The sequence below is a fragment of the Odocoileus virginianus genome, chromosome 33 (genome assembly GCF_023699985.2).
Source record: "Odocoileus virginianus isolate 20LAN1187 ecotype Illinois chromosome 33, Ovbor_1.2, whole genome shotgun sequence".
Taxonomy (NCBI): domain Eukaryota; kingdom Metazoa; phylum Chordata; class Mammalia; order Artiodactyla; family Cervidae; genus Odocoileus; species Odocoileus virginianus.
Window position 1 is genome coordinate 23,827,916 of NC_069706.1, and position 23,975 is coordinate 23,851,890.

General features: G+C 46.0%; 1 protein-coding gene and 1 long non-coding RNA gene across 5 annotated transcripts in view; one reads left to right on the forward strand and one right to left on the reverse strand.

The window, feature by feature from the left end:
- IL4R (interleukin 4 receptor) overlaps positions 1–23,975 on the forward strand; it is a 73,909-nt gene that overhangs the window by 1,059 nt on the left and 48,875 nt on the right. Inside the window, exon 1 of one of the 3 annotated variants that reach the window (XM_070461070.1) lies at positions 22,366–22,475. The exons of 1 other annotated variant lie outside the window; for it this stretch is intronic. The gene's annotated coding sequence lies outside the window, so the exon portion shown is untranslated. Of the gene's footprint in view, positions 1–22,365; positions 22,476–23,975 lie in introns of those variants that run through there. One more of the 3 variants, XM_070461071.1, reaches the window with a different exon arrangement.
- LOC139032844 (uncharacterized) lies at positions 8,091–22,802 on the reverse strand. 2 transcript variants are annotated; one of them, XR_011485474.1, is made up of 3 exons: positions 22,609–22,802; positions 12,908–17,150; positions 8,091–12,822 (listed from the first exon to the last, which is right to left on the reverse strand). It is a non-coding gene; the product is annotated as an uncharacterized lncRNA (long non-coding RNA). The 2 variants fall into 2 exon arrangements; XR_011485473.1 differs by having other exon boundaries at positions 8,091–17,150.

Genomic DNA, 23,975 nt, shown 5'->3' on the forward strand with positions numbered 1-23,975 from the left:
ATCGCTTATCTGATGGCTTAGGGCTCCTGAGGAGGCCCTAAGTGGAATCTGCTGCATCATCCTGACCCAGAATGACATAGCATCAGGCCCTCTGCAATCGAAGAGTTAAAGTATTTGACAAGACCTGTGCAGATTCAGAGTGGGAAGGAGCTGCACAAGCTTGTGCATTGTGAATCATGGAGATGGGCTCCACTGGGGGCCGTCTTTGGACACCAGGTACCATGGAGGATGTACCTACTCTTGGGCTTCTTACTCCCAGCCTCCAGCAGGAGGTATGTGGTGAGAAGTGAGAAGTGGGTAGTGTTGCAAAAAAGGTAATTAGAGAGCTAGGTTGTCTAAGCACCAAATGTCAGCCAAAAGATTTGACACTTCTGTTTTTCATTTTTTTCCCCGTATTTTTTGACTGCGCAGCATGCAAGATCTTAGTTCCCCCGACCAGGAGTCAAACCTGGGCCCCCTGCAGTGGAAGTACAGTATCTTAACCACTTGACCTCCAGGGAAGTCCCCAGAATTTAAACTTCTAAAATATAAATGAGGGAATTCCCTGGTGGTCCAGTGGTTAGGACCCATGCTTTCACTGCTGTGTGTCTGAGTTCAGTCTCTGATTGAGGAACCAAGATCCCATAAGCTATGTGGTGTGGCCAAAAATTAATAAATAAATAAAATGATAAAATATAAACGAAAATGATAGTACTAGTGGGGATGGGGGAACAGAGGTTTTCCTTTTCATGAGCTTTCTTTCCAGATCTCCCCTGTATGTTTTATTCACTGAATCACATCACTACCTGCTTGGTGCAAAGGAGCCTAAGATAGTGAAATCTGTCAAAGAGGATAAGAGCTGCTGTTTCTGGCTTCAGTCAACAATGATTCATTCTCTGAGCATGAGCCACGGCAGCCTAAATGAAGTGGGAGGGGAGAAAGAGCACAATGGTGGTGAGTAGGCTAAATGCAGGAGCTGCCAACAGCAACAAAAAGCAGTGTGTTGCTTTAGTTCTGCTGATAGGGAGTTAGGGCTTGGACTAGGGCAGAAGCAGCAGGGAGAAGGAAATAGGGCAAATGTGAAAACGAATCAAGGCGTGGAGTGGGCAGACCATGGTGGCTCGTGGCTGTCTTTCATAAGAGAGCAGGGAAAAGAGAGAGACAGACAAGGGGAAGTCAAAGATGGCGACATGGTTTCCAGCTTGCTTCATTGGATGGTGACACCACGAACTGAGGCTGAGAATACAGAAGGAGAAGTCAAGTCTGAGAAAGATGATGAGCTTGGCTTTCGGAAGTTGGAGTTCAAGAGACAATGAAGGGGGAAATGTATACAAAGAGTGGGTTGTGAAACGCCACAACTTGGGAGGACAGGCACGGCTAGATGTAGAGACCGAAATTATAGTCAAAACCAAGCTATCAAATTATGTCTGTACAAACTCTAAAAGAAGGCACATCTGAGCACTCATAGAGGTGTCTTCTGGTAAGAAGGATTGGGCAGGTGGGTGCAGGGGAGTAGATCCAAGTAAAAAACATTCACTGACCTTACATCCTTTTGTGTCATCAAAGTTTTGACAATAGACATCTATCCAATAAGGGAATGTAAGTTTGTAAATAGAGACTTCCCTGGTGGCTCAGACGGTAAAGCATCTGTCTACAATGCAGGAGACCTGGGTTCGATCCCTGGGTTGGGAAGATCTCCTGGAGAAGGAAATGGCAACCCACTCCAGTATTCTTGCCTGGAAAATCCCATGGATGGAGGAGCCTGGTAGGCTACAGTCCATGGGGTTGCAAAGAGTCGGACACGACTGAGCTGAACAAGAAGGAGAGCGCTGGAAGGAAAAGAAGAGGACGTGGTGAATGATCCCATTTCGAGGGCAGGATGAAAAGAAAGAGGAAAAGATGATCAGAGTCTCTGTATGGAATCTCGCGGGCTTCCCTGGTGACTAGGTGGTAAAGAATCCACTTGCCGATGCTGGAGACCTGGGTTCGATCGCTGGGTTGGGAAGATCTCCTGGAGGAGGAAATGGCAACCCCACTCCAGTATTCTTGCCTGGGAAATCCCCTGGACAGAGGAGCCTGGCGGGCTACAGTCCGTAGGGTCGCAAAGAATCGGACACGACTTAGCAAGTACACAACAATAACGTGGAATCTTGTAAATCCATGCAGGAAAGGAAGAATGGGAGGTTACAGAGGTGGAGGAGACTGGGTGGGGCCTGGGGAGGGGGGAAAGGCCTTTGTGTTGAAGGCCTGCCGCTGTTGACTCTAGAAAGTTCTACAAGTGTGGAGATGAAATACGGTCATGTACACAGAACTGTGGTGACATAAGGAGAGAACACAGAGGCTCAAGAAAGCACTAGGGGCAGAGAAATGGTATTTCTTAGCTACAGGAGGTCAATCACAGCCTTAAAGTGTATTATCCCATCCCTCTTCACACCTGTGGGACCCCCCCCCCCCCCCCCCCGCACCAAGCGTAAGTGCTAGGCGGACCTGTACGAGGTGCACGCCAGTTATTCCTGTCACATCCTGCATTACCATGGGACCGGTAGTTGTTGTGGTAAAAGTACGTTGTGCATTTATCTTTCCCACGAAATTTTTTCTAGCCACAAAATTAAACAGAAACAAGAGAAGCATAACCCCTGCCTCCCCCTCCCCCTTTTCTCAGCAACAGAGAGACAAGAGTCTGTGATACAAGAGAATGAATAACATGCCAAAACTAAGTTAGAAATACCATCGAAACAAGGTGAGGATAGGTATGGGTTTCTTCACCAGCCTACAGCAGGCTGACCCCCATGTTGCAATTTCGATTACGGAGGGCTGCGGATTAAACGGACAGGGCTGTGTGATCAGATGAAGGGCAAACTAAGTCCCAAGGGTTTGGATCATTCACTCGTGAGTTATTCCTCCCTGCCTTTTGTGTTTTCTTTGGCCGTGCGTTCACCTGCTCTCTGATGAGTACACTGCAGAACTGCCCATGAGGCCAACACATGCTTTAGTGGAACAAGAAACATTACCTATCTGTGACCTCTGTTGGCAGCCAGCTCTTGTGCTAACATGAGTCTGGCCAAGGGATGGGGTGCTGGAGAGCGATGCTCAGCAAAAGCCCTTACCAGGGCCCCAGGAGCCCAGGATTTCCAGCCTGACACTGCCACTTTCTTTCAATAGTAACTGAGCATAAATTTCTATAATAATGTACTCAATGGAATGGCTTTCCAGGTGGCACTAGGGGTAACAAAAACCCGCCTGCCAATGCAGGAGACGCAAGAGATGTGGGCTCAATCCCTGGGTTGGGAAGATCCCCCTGGAGGAGGGCATGGCAATCCACTCCAGTATTCTTGCCTGGAGAATCCCATGGATGGAGGAGCCTTGCAGACTACAGTCCATAGGGTTGCAAAGAGTTGGATACAACTGAAACAGCTTAGGATGCACACATTCAATGGAATATTTTCAGCTGCTAATACCAGAATCCCCAACTCAAAGTAACCCTCATAATAAGGACATTTCAAATCCACCTTAGCAGTGTTCTAAGATAGGGAGTTCCTAGATTGGGGCAGCAATTCAACAGTGTCATAAAGCTCCCTGACCCTTGCATCTTTCTGCTCTGACATTTTCAGCATGTTGACTTTTGATTTTATCTCTGCCCTCATTGTCACAGTATGGCTGCCACAGCTCCAAGCATCACTTCTCTCTCTTTAATAGTGTCCAAGGTCTCTACTTTCTTTTTATCAGAGAGGAAAATCTTTCCCAGAAGCCTCTTGCATACTTTTATTCAAGTCCTGTTGTTCAAAATTGGGGCACATTTTCATGTCCCAGCTGCAAGCAAGGCTAGGAAGGTGAGTACTTTGCATTTTCAGTTTCTAGAGCAGAAAAAAAAGGAGCTTAGAATGACTGTTGGGTAGGCAGCCAAACATCCACAACAAGTAACAATAATGAGACTAACAAGTAATAGTAACTAATATTAATTAAGTTACTGGTATAAGACAGGCACTCTTCTAAGGAATTAGTATATTTTACCTTTGTTCATCCAAACCAAACTACTATGAGACTGGTCTCATTTTAGAGAGGCTGGGAGAGGTTTCAAAAATTTGCCTTGGTTACACCATTAGAAAGCCACCTCTCGGGGTTTTGGAGACCAAGGTCAGCAAAACATTTCTTGATCGCAGAAGACTCACAGTTCAGGGGAAGATCCAAGCCAGAAAGTAAATCATTGCAATATAGTGAGATAGGTGTTGATAGATGCATAATAGGGTGTGAGTTAGTAAGAAACCGTCTGGCCTCAGCATTCCTTGTCCCCTCACCAAGGCAAGCAAGACCACCCTGTGTTTCCAGTGAAAGCTTCCAGGGAGGAAAGGATCAGAGAGAAGAGCTTAGAGGCAGAAGCAGCCAGTTCCCCAACTGGGAAAAGGGAGATGAGACCATTTGGGGATCATCAGACAGTGCTGTGCAGACTCAAGGTGCCCAGGGAGGTGACAGGATCCCAGGCGGCATGACAATGTGATGCGATGAGGGGATGCTTCACTCAGTCACTGCCAGACACTCTTGCCCCCTGCTGGGGGGGACCTGGGAGGACACCCACTTTCCAGGGTCTGGCAGGATTGGACAATAGCCTCTCGGTGGTACCCAGAGGCCTCTGCATAATTGTCTGCACTGCAAACGTGCCTCCACCCTCTGTCTCACCCTGGAAGCCTAAAGAGTCTACAGCAGCTACTTAGAGTGATTTATTATGTCTGGGGCATGAGCTCTTAGTACCATACTTAATTTTACTGTGGAACAACAAATTCCCGCGTTGTGTCGTACCTCCAAAGAGAGTCAGCCTGACTTTACAACTGCATGCACAGATAGATGGAAATGCTAAAAAGAGAATCGCTGCCTCTGCCATGGAAGAAGGGATCCAGGAATATCTCCACAGATGAAGCACAGGAGAAGCAGGGTACTGAAGGATGAACAGGGGTTCACTGGGGGGGGGAACAAAAGGGCTTCCCTGGGGGCTCAGATGGTAAAGCATCTGCCTGCAATGCAGGAGACCCAGGTTCGATCCCTGGGTCAGGAAGATCCTCTGGCAAAGGAAGTGGCAACCCACCTAGTACTCTTGCCTGGAAAATTCCATGGACAGAGGAGCCTGGTAGGCTACAGTCCATGGGGTCGCAAAGAGCCATACATGACTGAGCAAGGGGACAAGAGAGGAAAAAGATCCAGGTAAAGTCAAAGAGGTATGAAAGACATTGCTCCTCCTCGGAACTGTCAATGTTCTGAGCATCGGGCAAATGGAATTGAAGTCAGGTGATGACTCTGGTGAAGAAGACATCGGGATTTTACCTTTTTTTTTTTTTAACTTTTTATTTTGTATTGGAGTATAGCCAATTAACAATGTTGTGGTAGTTTTATGTGGACAGCAAAGGAACTCAGCCATACATATACATGTATCCATTCTCCCCCAAACTCACCTCCTATCCAGGCTGCCACATCACATTGAGCAAAGTTCCCTGTGCTATACAGTAGGTCCTTGTTGGTTATCCATTTTACTTATTTCATTTTTGGTTGTCCTGGGTCTTCCTTGGTGCTCATGGGCTTTCTCTAGTTGCTGTGATCGGGGGCTAGTCTCTCGTTGCCGTGCATGGATTTCTCATTGTGGTGGCGTCTCTTTTTGCATAACATGGGCTCTCTAGGGACATGGCTTCAGTAGTTGCAGCATGCAGGCTCAGTAGTTGTGGCACACAGGCTTAATTGCTTCTTGGCATGTGGAATATTCCTGGACCAGGGATCAAACCCATGTCCCCTGCATTGGCAGGTGGATTCTTATCCACTGTACCACCAGGGAAGTCCTGATTATCCATTATAAATATAGCAGTGTGTACATGTTGATCCACTGGAGTTTTATCTTCATCTCCAAGACCATGAGTAGGTAAGCCCACCTCTTAAAACTGCAGAAATGAGTTTGAATGAGAATTTTCCAAACCTGCACTTTTATGTAGGAGAACGTTTTCTTATTCAGGAAACCCTCCGTAAACTGATATTAACTGTAACTCCAACATAAAAATGAGATGTAATAGAGACATATTTTTCCTTGACCACAACTGTCTTCAACATGGTTTCACTAAAAACAATTAAATTAAGCCTGACCCTGTATGCCCAGTGGCAAGGCTGCTGAGAAAGCTAACCTCCATCGGAATGGGAGAACTCTATCACATCCGGAGTCAAGTGAAAAGCCAAGGTCGAATCCGGTCCATATGGGGGATGAGAGCCTTGTGGTTTTCATCCACACAGATGACTTCCAGAATGTTGGCTGCCTTCGGCTGTCACCCCCAAGCTGGCTCGTTGATGGAGGAGACAGGATTCTTCATGTGGCCCAGATTCCCTGGGAGACCAGGCAGCTGTTTCCCACTGAGCTGAGCACAGGCTCCGTCTACTCCCCCAGGACCTCCCACCAGCCCTGTTCCCAGGGTGGAGAACCAGCCCTATTCAGCCTACCTCTGGAGGCTCCGACCTCCCCAGGCAGGCTGTCTCCAACTAGAACCTGAAGTACCTTGAGACTTCCCTGGTGGTCCCATGGTTGGGAGTCTGCCTTCCAATGCAGAGCATGTGCGTTTGATCCCCGGTTGGGGAAGGGGAACTAAGTTCCCACATACCTTGGGGCAACTGAGCCCAAGCGTTCCAGAGCATATGTGTCACAACTAAGACCCAGCCAAATAAACAAATAAATACCAAAAATAAAAAAATTGCGTGCCTTGTGTCTGTTAGTCACTCAGTCGTGTCTGGCTCTTTGCGACCTGATGGACTGTAGCCTGTCAGGCTCCTCTGAATGTGGAATTTTCCAGGCAAGAATACTGGAACAGGTTGCCATTAACTGCTTTGCTGCTAAGTCATGTCAGTCGTGTCCGACTCTGTGCGACCCCATAGACGGCAGCCCATCAGGCTCCCCCGTCCCTGGGATTCTCCAGGCAAGAACACTGGAGTGGGTTGCCATTTCCTTCTCCAATGCATGAAAGTGAAAAGTGAAAGTGAAGTTGCTCAGTTGTGTCCGACTCTGTGACCCCGTGGACTGCAGCCCACCAGGCTCCTCCGTCCATGGGATTTTCCAGGCAAGAGTACTGGAATAGGTTGTCATTGCCTTCTCAGATTAACTGCCTTAACCAGCTCTAAAGTAGTGTTTTTTTAAACTGAAAGTCATGACCCATCAGTAGCTTATAAAGTCAATTTTCTGGGTCATGACTTCTAATGCTTTCACTATTATATTTACTATTATTTAAGACTTGAAGGGTGGCATGACTGACTTTTTTAAAAATTTTACTGATTCATTTTTGGCTGAGCTGGGTCTTCATTGCTGCGAGGGCTTTCTCTAGTTGCGGCAAGCGGGGCTACTCTTCACTGTGGTGCCTGGGCTTCTCATTGCAGTGGTTATGGAATTAATTGTCTGTTTGTTTCGGTCATGCACACATTTTTATCAGTCACTTGTGTCTTTTTGATGACTTTTGCCAAACATCTGATTATGAACTTATTCAAACACACCAAAAAGATGTAAAAAGACATATTTCTACCATCAGATTCCACTATCTAAATCTATTAAAATTTTTAGATGAAAATTATTTAAGTTTTAGACTATTTTAAATTAATTTTTTATGTTATAGTTTACCTACCATAAGACTCACCTACTTTAGCATACAGTTCAGTGAGTTTTGATAAATATAGTCAAGCAGTCACCACCACAATCATGTCTCAGGGCAGTGCCTTCACCACAAGAAAATTCCCCCTGCCGTTTTGCAGTGATCCTGCTTCCCACCTGGTCCCTGGCAACCACTGATCTAGCATCTCTCCCTGGAGTCTGTCATATGAACAGAATTATACGGTTGGTGGCATTTTTGAGTCTGGCTTCTTTCACAACACATCGCGTTTTGGAGATTTTTCCATAGTGTTGCGTGTACCCGAAGATTCTTCCTTTAGATTGTTGAATAGCATTCCATCGTGTGGATGAACCAAGGTTCATGTATTCATTCACCAGCTGGGGAACATCTGGTTTTTGGCGGTTATAAATAAAGTCACTGTAAACATTTGCAGACAGATTGCTGTGTGAGGCTGAGTTTTCATCTCTCTAGGATAAATATCTCAGAGAGGAAAAGTGGGTCATAAAGCGTGTTTTATTTTATGAGAAACTGCCCAACTGTTTTCCAAATGACTGTAACATTTTGCATTTCCACCAGAAGTTGTGAGAATTCCAGTTGTTTCACTAGCACATGGAACTGTGATGTATTATTTTAAAATTTAATGTGAAAACACGAGCCATTCTAGTGTATATTGAGGTATCTCATTATGATTTTAACTTGTAGTTCCCTAATGACATGATGCTGAGCATCTTTTCATATATTTTTTTGCTATATGTCTACCTGTATTGGTCTGTTCAAGTCTTTTGCCCATTTAAAAAACTGAGTTGTTTTTCTATTGAGTTTTAGAGCTCTTTATATTATAGACACAGTCCTTTACTAGATATACAGTTTGCAGATATTTTCTCACTGTGTGTGGCTTGCCTCTTTATTTCCTTAGTAGTATCTTTTGAAGAAGAGAAATGTTTCATTTTGGTGAAGTGCAATTTGTCAATTTATCAGTTGTTTCACTTATATCTACATTAACATGTTCGAACAGCTTTATTGAGGTAAAAACCATACAATTCAGTCATTTAAAGTGTATAATTTAATCACTTTAGCGTATTCACAGATTTGTGCAAACTTCACCACAATCAAGTTCATTACCTTTTCATTAGCCCAAGAAGAAACCCTGTATTCTTTAACCTATAGGATCCTGCCCTCTCATCCCCACACCAATCTCTGGGCAACAGGATCTATATCCTGGCTCTTTAGGTTTGCCTTTTTTGGATATTCTGTATATACAGAATCTACAACATATGGTCCTTCACAGGTGGCTTCTTTCACTTGGCACATTTTCAAGGTTTATCCATGTTGAAGCATGTATCAGTACTTCATTTCTTTCTATTCCCAAATAATATTCTCTTGCATGAATATGCTACATTGTGCTTATCCACTATCAGTCGATGAACAATTGTGCTGTTCCACCTTTGGGCAATTATGAAAAAACTTCCTGTTGTGTGCAAGTTTTTGTTGTTGTTTACATATTCTAGGTACAAGTCTCTTATCAGATCTAAGATTTGCAAAAATTATCTTTGATTCTGGGGATTGTCTTTTCAGTTTCTTAATGGTGTCCTTTGAAGCCCCAAAGCTTTTAAATTTGATGATGTCAAGTTTACTTTTTTTCCCTCTTGTTGATTATGCTTTTTTGTGTCATATCTTAGAAACCATTGCCCAATTTAAGGTCAGGAAGATTTACATCTATGTATTCTGGTGGCTCAGTGGTAAAGAATCTACCAGCCAATGCAGGAGACGCAGGTTAGATCCTGGGTCGGGAACCCACTCTGGTATTTTTGCCTGGAGAATCCCATGGACAGAGGAGCCTGGTGGGCCATAGTCACTGGGGTCACAAAGAGCTAGATATAACTTAGCGACTCAGCAACAGTAACAATTCTTCTAAGAGTCTTATGGTTTAACTCTCACATTAAGTTCCTAAATCTGTTTTAGGATTATTTTTGTATCTGATGTGAGGTAAGGATCCAACTTCATTCTTTTGTATGTGAATACCCAGTTCTTCCAGCACCATTTATGAAAAGGTGGCTCTTTCCTCACTGAATTGTCCTGTCATGCATTGACAGTTTATATTTACTTTACCATTTACCTGTAAATATTTCCATTCCTCTATCCACCCACCAATCTATTTTATTTTCTGATGCATTTCAGATTGCAGACACCAGCTTACTTTCTCCTAACATTTCAGCATCCATGATTTTTTTCTTTTTTTTTGTAAAATTTACATACAATGAAATACACAAAGCCTAAGTGTACCACTTGATAAGTTTTGACAGATGCACTCGCCTGTGCATGCAAATTCCTTATCAAGATATAGAACGTCAACACCAACCCCAGAAAGTTCCCTCCCATGTGTTTATTTTTATGTATTTATTTTTGACAAATGCATGTGCCCATGTAACCACCACCTTAATCAAGATACAGAACATTTCCATCTCCTAAGGAAGCTCTTTTCCTTCTTTGCTTTTAATCTTGCCCTACCCCATCCGCAGCCCAGACAGCCACTGATCTCATCTGTACCACTGTAGATTAGTTTTGTCTGTTACAGAATTGCATATAAATGAAATCATATCATGTGTACTATTTTGTGATAAGCTTACTCCGTCCCTGACCAACATTGGGGAAAAAAAAATAGAACAGAACACAGCAGAACAACTGGCAAGTTGCTTTGTGAAATACTGCTTTGTTGATCTTTGTTTCACACATGCACGTGTGCGTGCGCGTGCGTGATCGTACTGAGCCAAAATAGAAAATGCATTTCTTAGTGTGGCTTGCAGTCAAAACGGTTTAAAAGCGACTGTACCCCTGAACCAAAACTCCCCTGTTTCTCTTCTACCTGTCTTGTCACTCTCCTTGCCCCATCACCTTCCTTGATCTCTTATCAATTACCCCAGTAATTGGTCTCCTCTTAATACCTTTGCAAAATCTGTTTCTTCCCTCAGGTTACTGTTCCCACCTCATTCCACTCAGGCTCAAACTGGAGAACTCCTGCTCATCCACAGGTTGCTCCAGGGTTGGCCCTTCTTCCAGAAAACTTCGGTTTTCATGCTTCCCTCTCAGAACTGGTATAACATTGTGCCCTGATTACTTGGCCACACTTTCCTCCAGCAGGCCACAAGCTCCTTGGGGACAGGAGCCTTGTCTTTTTAACCTTTGCAGTCTCTAGCTCCTAGGATGTGAAGACGTACAATAGGCATCAATAAATGTTCACTGAATGAATGAAGAAACCCCAGGGTTCTGGATGACAGGGCTTGTTTTTTTATAATTGGAGTATAATTGCTCTACAGTGTTGCGCTAGTTTCTGTTGTTCAGTGACATGAATCAGCTACATGCGTACATATATCCTCTCTCTCTTGAGCTTCCCTCCAATGCCCACCCCCACCCCACTCCTTTAGTCATCACTGGGTTTTATATAAACCAACCTGATTTTTTTTCCCAAGGGCCCATTCCCGCATATTTTATTGTCCTGTATGTCTCTGATTTCTTAACCATCATTTTTTATGACCTCCTTCAATCACCCTGAGACCTTAGTCTTTCAACTCTCTTCTCTCCACGCCCCATTCTAGTGCTTTCATCCTTGCAGCTTCCTCCTAGACATGCTGAGGCAAAGAACTGTCATTATGAGGATGACATCGTATCCTTCTCTTCAGGACCTTTGCCCCAGAATGGCCCCCACTGAGAGAGTCAATTCCTAGGCAGGTTGATAAGAAGTCCAGGGGTCCCCATGGAGAGAGGGGTCTGGAATTCTCAAGGAGGAAGAAAGGACAAACTTCTTTTCCCCTCTACATTCCTTAGGATTATATAACAATAATGTATCCTGCTTGAGGACAGTCTCTGAAAAAAAACCTTCTGGCTAATTCTGTTATCTCAAAATGTAAATTATGGGAGTAGGTCTGGTGAGGTCTTTACAACCTCCAGACATTCTTTTGATTCGCTGTAATAACTAATTTGAGAGTATATAATTCCACTGCTAACACTAGCAAAGGGGCACTCTTTCTGCCCCCTTCTGATGTCTATGCCAGAAGCTTTCTCTATCCCTTTTATACTTTAATAAACTCTATTGCACAAAAGCTCTGAGAGATCAAGCCTCGTCTCTGGCCCCGGATTGAATTCTTCTCCTCCAGAGGCCAAGAATCCCGGCGTCTTTTCGTGGGTTCAGCAACAATTTTTCACCATCTTTCAAGGAGATGTTAAGTCTGTGACTGTGGATATGGGCACAGGTATGTAGGACGTAAAATCACATGTGCACGGAGAGATGGTCATAGCCAGGAGACTCACTGGCTCATTTTGGTCTGGGTCCTGCTCTCAAGTAAAAGAAGCCCATAGGTAGAGCTCCCAGATAGAATTCCAGAGGGGAAGTATAGCAGATTGGTCAAGGGTACAGGCTGTGGAGGAGAGACACAGGGTATGGTCCATTTTTACCACTTGCTAGCTGAGAGCTTGAGCAGGTTACATAACCTCTCTGAGCCTCAATGTGTTCACCTATGAAATGGGAATATGCAGTGTTGTTTGAAGATTTAATGGGACACTTGATTATATAACACTGGGCATATGGCAAGTTTCCAAGAAGTAGAAATGAATCCCGTCTGGGGAAATAACATTTCCCAACAGGTATGTCTGAGTGTACGAAGAACAAGAGAGAAGACCCAGCTAGAGGTAAGCTGAGTTAAAGACCAAAGACACAGAGGACTTCCCTGGTGGATCAGTGGTTAAGAATCTGCCTACCAGTGCAGGGGACATGGGTTCAATCCCTGGTCTGGGAAGATCCCACATGCCATGGGGCAAGTAAGCTCGTGTGTCACAACTGCTAAAGCCTGCATGCTGCAAAATGAAGACCCAGAGCAACCAAAAATAAAAAAGTCCAAAGACACAGACAGCACTAAAGGACGTCACCAAGAACAAACAGCATTGATTGGGCAGAGGCTGAAAGAACACCCAGGAATAAAGTGTGGAAGCAGGAGGCCACTCCATTTAGGAAATGTACTCTAGGAAGGCAGGGCACATGTTTGCTTCTCCCATGTTGGAAGAATCCGGTGCTCTAGTGCCTCCTTCTTGCAAAACAGCTGGAGGGCAGGAGTGGGTGCCATCCTGTTGACAGCTTTGCAGTGGCACATTCTTCCTTCCTTCCACTGGAGACTAAGCACTACAAGTATTTCCTTGCACAGGCTGAGCACACAGTTTGGGGCTGCAAATGTTAAGACTGTAAAGATAACAGGTAAAATCAGGGCTTGTCGCCTGGCAACAAGGGGACAAGTATGTGTGGGTGACAAACCACTGATACTCACAACAAATAAAGCCACAGGTCCTGCAGCTTCGGCCAACTAGGTGAAGAGGACAGAGCCATGCCAGCTGACAGGTGGTAATCCTGCTGGCAGGTGAGGCCATCCTGGGAACACAGAAACATCCCGGGAAAGCATGAGACATGGAGGCCCCGTGTGTCAAGAGCTGGTTTCCCTGTTCTTTAACTGTCCAGGCTTCAACTCCTCGTTGGTCACTTCCCCCCTGGACAGTTGAGGATGACTCACTTAAGCTTTCTAGGTCTCAGCTACTTCAACCATCCCATTGGCCGCACCTTCGTTCATCCATTCATTCACTCTCCAGGCCATCTGTGGGTGCTGGGGACACAAGACCATTGTTTGCAGCTGTATGCCTGTACCTAGCACAGTGCCTGGCACATAGTAGGTGCTCAATAAATATTGCTTCAAAGAGGAAATGAACAAGACAGAGTCACAGTCCTCAAAGAGCTCACTGTCTAGTAGAGGAGGCAAAACACAAAATCACAAGGTGCCCAAAACGCCTATACAAGGTCATTGGGTAAATGCCCATAGGCATACAGAAGAGGAACTCCATCTGGGAAGCTCAAGACTTCTCCTCTGAGGAGGTGTCAGCCTTTCAAAAGAGAGGGTGGTTTCTGAAGGATGAGGAATGGAGGAAGAGCACAGCCAGGAACAGTGATGAAGGGAAAGCTCATATTATTAACCACTTACTACAGGCTGGAAATTTTATACTTGCTGAAGAATTGATGCTTTTGAACTGTGGTGTTGGAGAAGACTCTTGAGAGTCCCTTGCAAGGAGATCCAACCAGTCTATCCTAAAGGAAATCAGTCCTGAATATTCATTGGAAGGACTGATGCTGAAGATGAAACTTCAATACTTTGGCCACCTGATGGGAAGAACTGACTCATTTGAAAAGACCCTGATGCTGGAAAAGATTGAAAGCGGGAGGAGAAGGGGACGACAGAGGATGAGATGGTTGGATGGCATCACCGACTCAATGGACACGAGTTTGAGTAAACTCCAAGAGTTGGTGATGGACAGGGAGGCCTGGCGTGCTGCAGTCTATGGGGTCGCAAAGAGTTGGACACGACTGAGTGATTGAACTGAACTGAACTTACCATCCTGGAAAGGATTAGAATCTATCCATGATGACATAGCAGGGCGCTGCCTCTTGGCACTCCTAGAGTCCTTCTGTCTCTTGCTCTCCTGTCTGCTGGGCCTTTCAGCTCACACATGGATGATTGCAACACCCCAGCTGCTAACCAGCTGTGTCTCCTTCGGGTTCACCATCTATGCAACTGCCAGAAGGGTTGTTCTAAAACCCACAGTCGAACCTCTCTTGCCTTGGTTTGAAAACCATTTTGTAAATACTTGTTTTATTTTTTATATTTTGGCTGTTGCAGCACACAGGCTTCTATAGTTGCAGTGCACAGGTTTAGTTGTCCTGTAGATCGAACCTGTGTCCCCTGCATTGGAAGATGGATTCTTAACTACTGGACCACCGGGGAAGTCCCAATTTTGAATCGTTTTTTAACTGAGGATAATTGCTTTACAGAATTTTTTTGTTTTCTGCCAAATATCCAATACGGAATCTTTTTTTTTAACTGAGGATAATTGCTTTACAGAATTTTGTTGTTTTCTGCCAAATATCCAATTTGGAATCTTTTGATGCTGCACATCACTCGAGGCTGATGATCAGGACCTTTTGTAATATGGCCCTAAGCTGGATTGCTTGCCCCAGCCAGGCACTCCCTGAGATATACATGTATATCCCCACCCCTTGCTCACGCTGCTTTTTCAGCCCAGGTGCCCATCTTCTTTATAGCCTCCTTTAGAATGCTTCCACAGAAGCTCTCTCCTTTTCAGAGATGCCTTCAGGACCCATTTCAGAGGCCTCCCTCCTTGGAAGTCCCCACGCTTTCTGTTTGCATAGTTTTATCCCTGATCACAATCTGGTTGTGTTCAATCTGACTATCTCTTGAGTCCTCATTGCTCTGAACTACAGGTCAACATCAGGGGAAGAGAAAGAAGACAGGTAAGGCTGGGTCTTTGCCCTTGGTAAAGCCCACTGTCTGATCGGACGGTCTCCTGAGAGTCCTGTGGTCAAATTACCTTCTAAAGATTGGAAACCTGTTTCCTTTGACCCAGTGGTTCTAAACCAGGGGCCACCCTCAACTCCCACTCCAGGGGGCATTTGGCAAAGTCTGGAGACATTTTGGTTGCTACAATGGGCAAATGCATCTGGAATCTAGTGGGTAGAGGTCAAGGATGCAGCTAAACATCTCACAATGCACGGGACACACTCTCATGACAAGGAATTACCCAGATCAAAATGTCAGTAGTACCAAAGTTGAGGACTCTGGTTTAATCTTTAAGCAATGGAAAGTCACAGGGAAAAGTTCAACCAAAAGAGAGAGATTTAACTCTGTGAACTCTGACAGCTGAGTTCACGGTGACTTAGAGGAAGGCAGCCCTGGGAGACAGTACAATTCAGGACTTTTTTCCCTTTCTCCCAGGAAATCAGTGAAGTAAGCAGGCCTTCAGCCAGAAACACTAAGCTCTGTAGACATTGCTCTCAGATGGCACAATGGTGCACACTGCAACAAGCCCGGTGTTGCAATGGCAATTAGGTTTCTGAGAAGAGTCTCCCTCTCCTGAGGAAGCGTGCTCACTCAGCACTCATCAGCTATGCTATCTTAAACAAGTTTCACACCCTCTCTGTGCCTTTTCCTCCTCTGTAAATGGACCTGACAATAGTACCTAGTTCCTAGAGTTTTTGTGAGGATTAATTAGTATACGACAAAAGCCGACAACAGAGTCTGGTACACAGTGCCACGCTGCTACATAAATGTTAGCTCTTAACATCATCCTCTCATCACCACCTCCATCCTTATTGTCATCCTCATCCTCAACTTCATCATCCCCACCACTGTCATCACTGACATCATCACAAACGGCATCATCCCAGCCACCACCACCATGATTATCCCCATCAGCACATCATTTCATCACCATCATCATTATCACCATCATCATCATTGTTTTCTTTTGGAAGAAACCTTGTTTCTTGGCCCCACCTTATTTGTGGTTTGACTGGATGTCAATCAGTTCCAAGGGTGGTAGCAAAACGGATCCACCCTCAGGCCCACTGACTGCCTTTTGGCTTTGTCTGCAGAGCTTGGTTCAAGGTTGTTTTCAATTCCTCATGTCCTCAGTCCCCAAAACCAGGTGAGCCAGGCCAGCTAGGAGACCCCAGTCAGCTCCAGTTCTTACAATAAACTCCCTGGATCTGTTCTGTTTAACTTCAAAATGACAAAAAGCCAAGTCACAGAAGCATAAACAGTTAAAATTTCTCCTGTGGAGAAATGGTGTCTGGAAGTTGAGCACAGCTGGTGTGATTCAGCTGTTCAAAGATGTCAGGGCCCCCGTATTGGGAAAATTCGTCTCTCCTTGCCAGAATTTCAGATTTCGGTGGATGCTGGAGTTGCTTCTGTAGTTTGCAGACGCCAGAACATCCACACTGCGGTTTGTCTCAGCCTTCTTTCATGGCAGCAAGATGGTCTGTGTTCACAGCAGCAAGACCCCTTCTATTGTGGAATGCTAAGGGTTGCCCCGGAAGCACTTCCTCCGTAATACACGGACTTCGTCGTACATTTTGTTTGGCAGAGCTGGATCATCCAGCAATGCCTCAGACAAGGGAGGCTTGGAAAGTTGGAATGGGATTGTCATGATTGGCTGAAATAAATCATGCTCCATTACCTCAGGGAGGGCACATGGCAGCCCTGATGAAGTCTGGGTTCTGTTGGTAAGAAAAAAAAGAAGGTAGGGACTGTGGGTTGGCAGCAGGTCAATACAATGGCTGCAAAACAAACTATCCCCAAATTTAGCGCATTTCTTTTGCTCCTGAATCTGCAGCTTGGTCGGGCTCAGTGGAGACAGTTTGTCTCTGTTGCAATTTGGCGTCAGGTTGAAACTATCACAGCATTCATTTGGCTCGTGGCTTTGCAATCTGGTCAGGGCTCAGTGGACTCCCTTGGCGCTGTTTCCCTTGGTCTCAGGAGTGGGAGCTGAAAACATCAGAAGACTCCCTCGCTCACATATGGGCCTGGGCTGACAAGTTCGCAACAGCTGGGGCTCCTCCAGCCTTTCTTTCTCTCTATACTCTTTCCATGTGCTCTCTCTAGGATGGGTGGTGGCTTCAGGGTAGCTGGACTTCTCACACATGGCAGTTCAAGGATCCCAAGGTGTGGGCTGAGAGAGAGAGAGAGAGAAAGTAAGGCAGAGAAGGAGAGAAAGAGGGAGGGATGGAGGGAGGGAGACAAAGAAACAAAGAAAAATCAAGGAAGAAAGAAAGAGAAAGGAAGAAACAAAAAGATTCTACACACAGATCTTCTACCCATCACAAAAAGTAACCCAAATGGATTATGAACCTAAATGTATAATGCAAGACTATAAAACTTTTAGATGACATAGGAGAAAATCTAGGATCTAGATTTGGCAATGATTTTTTAGATACAACACCAATAGCATGATGCCCAAAAGAGAAAACTCAATAACTTGGATCTCATTAAGAGACAAAACTTCCACTTTACCAAAAAAAAAAATTGTTAAGAGAATAAAAAGCCACAGGCTTGGAGAAAAACCTTTGCAAAGCACATGTCCAATTAAGGACTTGTATCCAAAATATACAAAGAATTTTTTAAAACTCAACCCTAAGAAAAGAAACAAGCCAATTTACAAATGAGCAAAAGTTCTTAACAGATGAAAAAGAAGATACACAGATGGCAAATAAGCATATGAAAATATGTTCAACATAATGTATCTTGATGAAACTTGCAAATTAAAATGGGATAGCATTACACATCTACTAGATTGGCTAAGATCCAAAAAACCGACAACACAAAATGCTGTTGGGAATGCAGAGCAATGGGAACTCACATGTATTACTGAAGGAAATGCAAAATGACTGAGCCATTTTGGAAGAGAATTTGGCAGGTTCTTAAAAAAATAAATATTCTTACCATATGATCTTAACAGTCACACTCCATAGTTACCCAAAGGAGTTGAAAACATGTCCACACAAAAACCTGCACACAAGTGTTTGTAGCAGCTTTATTCATACTTGTCAAAAACTGAAAGCAATCAAGGAGTCTTTCCATCGGTGAATAGCTAAATGAACAGTGTACATCCAGACAATGGAATATTATTATTCAGGGCTAAAAAGAAATGAGGTATCAAGCCAGGAAAAGACCTGGGGGAGCCTTAAATGCATATTACTAAAGGAAAGAAGCCAGTCTTAAAGAGGCTATATACTGTCAGATTCCAAGTATATGACATTCTGAAAAAAGCAAAACTATAGGGACAGTAAAAAAGATCAATGGCTTCCAAGGTTCAGGAGGAGGAAGAGGATGAGGCGAAGCCTAGGAGATTTTCAGGAAGGTGAAACTCTTCTTTATGTTGCTATATTAGTGGATGGGCTTCCCTAATGGTTCAGAGGGTAAAGAATCTGCCTTCAATGAGGAAATCCCAGGTTCAATCCCAGGGTTGGGAAGATCCCCTGGAGAAGGGAATGGCTACCCCCTCCAGTATTCTTGCATGGAGAATTCCGTGGACAGAGGAGCCTAGCAGGCTAAGTCCAAGGGGTCGCAAAGAGCAGGACACATCCGTTTCAGTTCAACTGACTCAAATTCATTCCTTTTTTAAGGCTGAGTAATATACCACTGTGTATATGTACAACATATACCATTTTTTCTGTCGATGGAAAAAGGTTGGTTGTTGTAAATTGTAAATATTTACAATGTTTGTAAATATTGTAAATAGTGCTATAGTGAACATTGGGGTACATGTGTCTTTTCGAATTATGGTTTTGTCAGGGTATATGCCCAGTAGTAGGATTGCTCTTGAGCAGTTCTATGGGTTTTGACCAATGCATAATGACTTCTATCCACTTATGCGTGTGTGTGTGCATGTGTGTGAAGTCGTTTCAGTCGTGTCCTGCTCTTTGCGACCCCTTGGACTTAGCCTGCTAGGCTCCTCTGTCCACGGAATTCTCCATGCAAGAATACTGGAGGTGGGTAGCCATTCCCTTCTCCAGGGGATCTTCCCAACCCTGGGATTGAACCTGGGATTTCCTCATTGAAGGCAGATTCTTTACCCTCTGAACCATTAGGGAAGCCCATCCACTAATATAGCAACATAAAGAAGAGTTTCACCTTCCTGAAACCTAGAGCCTGTTGTACAGGGTGAAGTAAGTCAGAAAGGGAAAAACTAGTATCATATATTAACGCATACATATGAAATCAAGAAAAATGGTACTGTTGAGCCCACTTGCAGGGCAGGAATAGAGATGCAAACATAGAGAATAGACTTGTGGACCCAGTGAGGGGAGGAGAAGGTGGGACAAATTGAGAGAGTAGCATTGAAATATATACACTGCTGCCACTGCTGCTAAGTCACTTCAGTAGTGTCTGACTCTTTGCGACCCCTTGGACTGTGATGACTTAGAGGGGTGGGATGGGGGTGGTGGGAGGGAGGCTCAAGAAGGAGGAGATATATATATATATATATATATATACTTATGGCTGATTCACGATGTTGTACGGTAGAAGCCAACACAACATTGTAAAGGAATTATCCTCCAATTGAAACTGTTTTTAAATGAAAGAAAAAGGAAAGCAAGTGTGAACCTTAATGTAAACAGCACCCTTTAGTTAATAATAATGTAAAAATACCAGGTCACTAATTGTTACCAACGTACTGCATTAAAGCAAGTTATGTTACTAATAGGGGAAATTATGCACAGAGGAGAGGGTATATGGGAGCTCTCTATGTATTAATTTTTTGTGAAATCTACAGAAAAATTCTAAACAAATTTTAAATGGTTTTAAAGCTGAAAGACAGGATTGGAAACAGGTAATATGATGCAGTGTGAGCTGAGCTCGTGTTGAGACCAAACCTGGCAACTGCCTGGGTAGAGGACCAGAGTTTTTATTACTTTGGGGTCTCCAGCCCCCCTCCAAGGCCTGACACAGTGTAGCCACTAATAAAACTCAGGCAGCTCAGCAGGAAGCCGAATAGTGCAACTGGATGCAAGATGGCAAACTTTACATGTATTATCTCTCTAGGGCTTCAGGACAGTGCCCTGTTTTCATTAGCTCTTTATTTTGACATAATTTCAGACTTACAGAAAAGTGGCAAGTATGAAGACTTCCCATATTCCCCTCCTCTGTTCTGCGTGCTAAGACACTTCAGTCATGTCTGACTCTTTGCAACCAGATGGATCCTATGCCACCCACCAGGCTCCTCTGTCCATGGGATTCTCCCGGCAAGAATACTGGAGTGAGTTGCCATGCCCTCCTCTAGGAGATCTTCCCAACCCAGGGATTGAACCTGTGTCTCTTACATCTCCTGCATTAGCAGGTGGGTTCTTTACCACTAGCGCCATATGGGAAGCCCATTCCCTTTCTCTAGATTTCCCAATATTTTCACATCCAATCATGTCTACCTCTGCCTTTCCTATCTGTTAAGTGCTATTTTTTTAAATATTTACTTTTATTTCTATTTATTTATTTGACTGTCCCGGATCTTAGATGCAGCATGCAAACTCTTAGTTGTGGCATATGGGATTTAGTTCCCCTTCCCGGGATCAAACCTCTGCCCGCCTGCATTGGGAGTATGTAGTCTTAGCCGCTGGACCATCAGGAAATTCCCTTCAGTGCTATTTTTACCCCATTTCACAACCAAGCAAACAGGCAGAGGGACAGGCTCTAAATTGGCTTCTTTCTTATCTTCCTTCTGATCAGAACAGCAATGTACATTTATTGAGCACCTGATATGTGCCTGGCATTGCTCCAAACACTTTTCATGTATTTCAGACCATAGGAAGTGGGGCCTGTGGTCATCCCCACTTTGCAGACGTGGGAGCTGCGGTACAGTGCCCGATCCACTTTGCCTGGAGTCCCATAGTAAGCAGAGGGGTTAGTGCGCAGACACAGTCCATCTGGTAGAAGTTAGGGAAGAGAGAAGATGGCTTAAAGATGCAGAAAACAGGATGGGAGCCCAGTTTGGGAGGAGAAGATGGCAGACAGCTAAGGCCATACATTTCTAAAGTAAGACTTCTGCCATCTCTGGATAAATGCTAGTTGCTCAGTCATGTCCAGTTCTTTGCAACCCCATGGGCTGTAGCCTGCCAGGCTCCTCTGTCCATGGAATTCTCCAGGCAAGAATATTGAGTTGGGTTGCCATTCCCTTCTCCAAGGGATCTTCCCGACCCAGGGATTGAACCTGGGATTCCTCATTGCAGGCAGATGCCCAGATTCTTTTACCGCCTGAGCCACGCACAAACTCAGAGACACCAAGACAGAGCAGAAGGTTTCAGGTTTACAAAGGGACCCCGGCACTGTCCAGCTTAAGTCTGCATACCTCCGACCTGACCTGCTTCGCCTCTCCCCTCCTGAGGGCTCTCCAGTCAATCTGACTCCTGACAGTTCCTCCAATCTGCTAAATTGGTTCCTATCCCTGGACTTTTGCACTGGCTATTCCCCCTTCTAAACTAGTCTAGCCCGTGTCCTTCTTAGGCTCGAAGCTCAAATCTCTCATCCCTGGGAAGGAGACAGGTCTCTCTCTGTTTTACTCTCTTCTTGGTATCTCTTGTTACCTGAAATATTTTATTCGTTTACTGTTTTTCCCCTACTTTCCGCGCTCCATCACCACTTTTACGATGTTGCTTTTAAGGGATTAGTGATCCATGGTGCCTGGGTTCGAACCCCACACCGGCTGCATGATTCTGAACAAGTTTCCCCACAAAGGCTCTGTGCCTCGGTTTTCCCATCTAAAAAGCTGGGGGACAGCACTATGGCTCCCTCACAGGGTAGCTGGTGGTTAATATTAATATATGCAGGGCCTTAGAAAGGGGGCTGCCAGACGGTACTAACTACTGATTGAAGAACTGTTTTACTATCTAAAATTTTCTGGAATCCGGCATATGGTAGGCGCTCCGAAAACATTTGTTGAAGGGAAGAACACACATCAGCATTCAGGAGAAGTTGGGCTTGTCGGAAAAGGGAGCAGGCTTCAAGATGCCCAGTCCCCCAATCCTGAATGCACCTGCTCTCTTGCGGAGAGAGGCAGCTGGGGGTCTCAGCGGGAATGGCAGGGGCCTGGGCGACGGACGGGCTGATGCCAAATCCGGGAGCTGGGATTTTATTCCGAAAGCGAGGGGAAGCCCTGCGGAGTTCTTTTGGCTGGGGTGTGACCTCCGGTGGCCGCCGGGCCCGGGCGCTGGGGTCGCCTCCTGGAGAGATTGGAAGCCCCTCGGACTGCGGGGACTGAGGGAACAGGGACGCTGCCTGAACCCGCGGAGGCCCCACCCGGAGGGCGCCCAGGGGAGCGCCGGGTGCGCGGGGCGGGGCGGCGCAGGCCAATGGGCGGGCACGGGGCGGGGCGCAGGAAGCGGGGCGGGCTCGCCCGGCGCCCAGGAAAGCCCCGCGCGGCGCGGCCAGGGCAGGGACGGCCTCCCGGGGGCTCCCCTACTTCCCGCTCTGGGGCTGGCGCGGCGAATGGACCCGGAGCGCGCAGGTAGGACCCGGCGCCCGCGTACGGGTGGGAGGTGGGGGGAATCGGCCCGGGCATGTCGCGGCGGCCCGGAGAGCGCTGGGCTGCCGGCTGCGGGGACCCCGGGATCACCCGATCCCCAGCGGGGATCACCCACCTGCCGGCTCTTCTCGGCGAGCGGGGCTGTGGCGACTCCGTCCGTTCGGCCCGGCGCAGCTGAAGCGGGGCTGGGGAGGCTAGTCCTGGGTGCTCGAACACCCGGCGCGCCCACAAACGCACCTGTCCCTAACGAGTCAGAGGGGCGGCCTCTTGGGGTGCTTGGGAGCGTCTTGAGCGTGGCGGTGAGACCGATCTTGGGTCATCACCGCCCCCCACCCCCCGCCCCGACTCCCCTCCCCTCCCCGACTCCCCTCCCGGTTCTTCTCTGGGCTTTCACTCCCGGCCCGAGCACAGGAAGTTGGTGAGGATTCCGGGGAGAGAATGGGTGGGGAAAGTTCTGAAAACTCTGAAGTTGGAGACTGGGTCAAAGAATCGAGCGAAACTAGGCCTTTCGACCTTTGCTCTCCTTATTTGAATACTAGATGGGCCCAATAATAGCGAACATTTGCTGGAACTTACGTTGTACAGGTCTGTCCTGAGCATTGAAAGTGTTCTGAGTTAAATCTCAAAATAGCCTTTCTGGTTGGTGCTTTGTGCCTATTGTGGCCATTTTGCAGGTGAGGACTGCTGAGGCAGAGGCAGCTTTAATGACTTGCCCAAGCTGATGCCCACAAGGCAAGTGCGGAGCAGGATTCAGACCCAGTCATTCTGGCACCAGAGCCAGGGCCGTCCACAAAACAACAGAATTTGTCAAACTATTTTATGAACAAATTCTCCAAGGGATTCTATTAAGATGCACATTCCCAGGCTCTTTTTGGTGAGGTTCAGATTCAGTAAATCCCAGAATCTAGATGATTCTTCTTCTTTTCCTTGAACAAAATCTGTATTTCTTTTAATCAGGAGACACTGGGGACCAGCAAACTTGATGCCTGCTGCTAAGATTCACAGATCACCCCCCAGGCCAGCACTTACCCTGTTGAAACCCTGGCATTTGCCATCTGTGAGGTGTGACCCCTCCCCTGCAGCTCTTCCCCTATGGGCGGCCTTTAAGGAACACCAGGCATTTGCTGGGACATCAGAGCCTTTAAGAAAATCCTCAAGTTCAGTGGGGAAACTGAGGCTCGGGTTTATGTTAGTGTGGGTTTCTCTCACAGTCAGGGCATTGCAGAGTCCTGCAAAGGCCACTTGAAGTCAGCTAGACCCACCGTGAGTACAGATGAGCCTGATGAGGGGGATGGTAGGGGGATGACCTACCCCAGCCATTCATTCACTCATTAGCCCTCACTGGGCTCCCACTGGGCACTGCTTGAGTGCTGTTCAGGGCACTGGTGTGTGCCTTCAGGGAGCTCCCCCTGGGTGAAGGGGTTGTGGGGGCAGGGGAGAGCTCTGAGAAAGAGGAAGCACAAGGTGAGGGTGATCAACCTT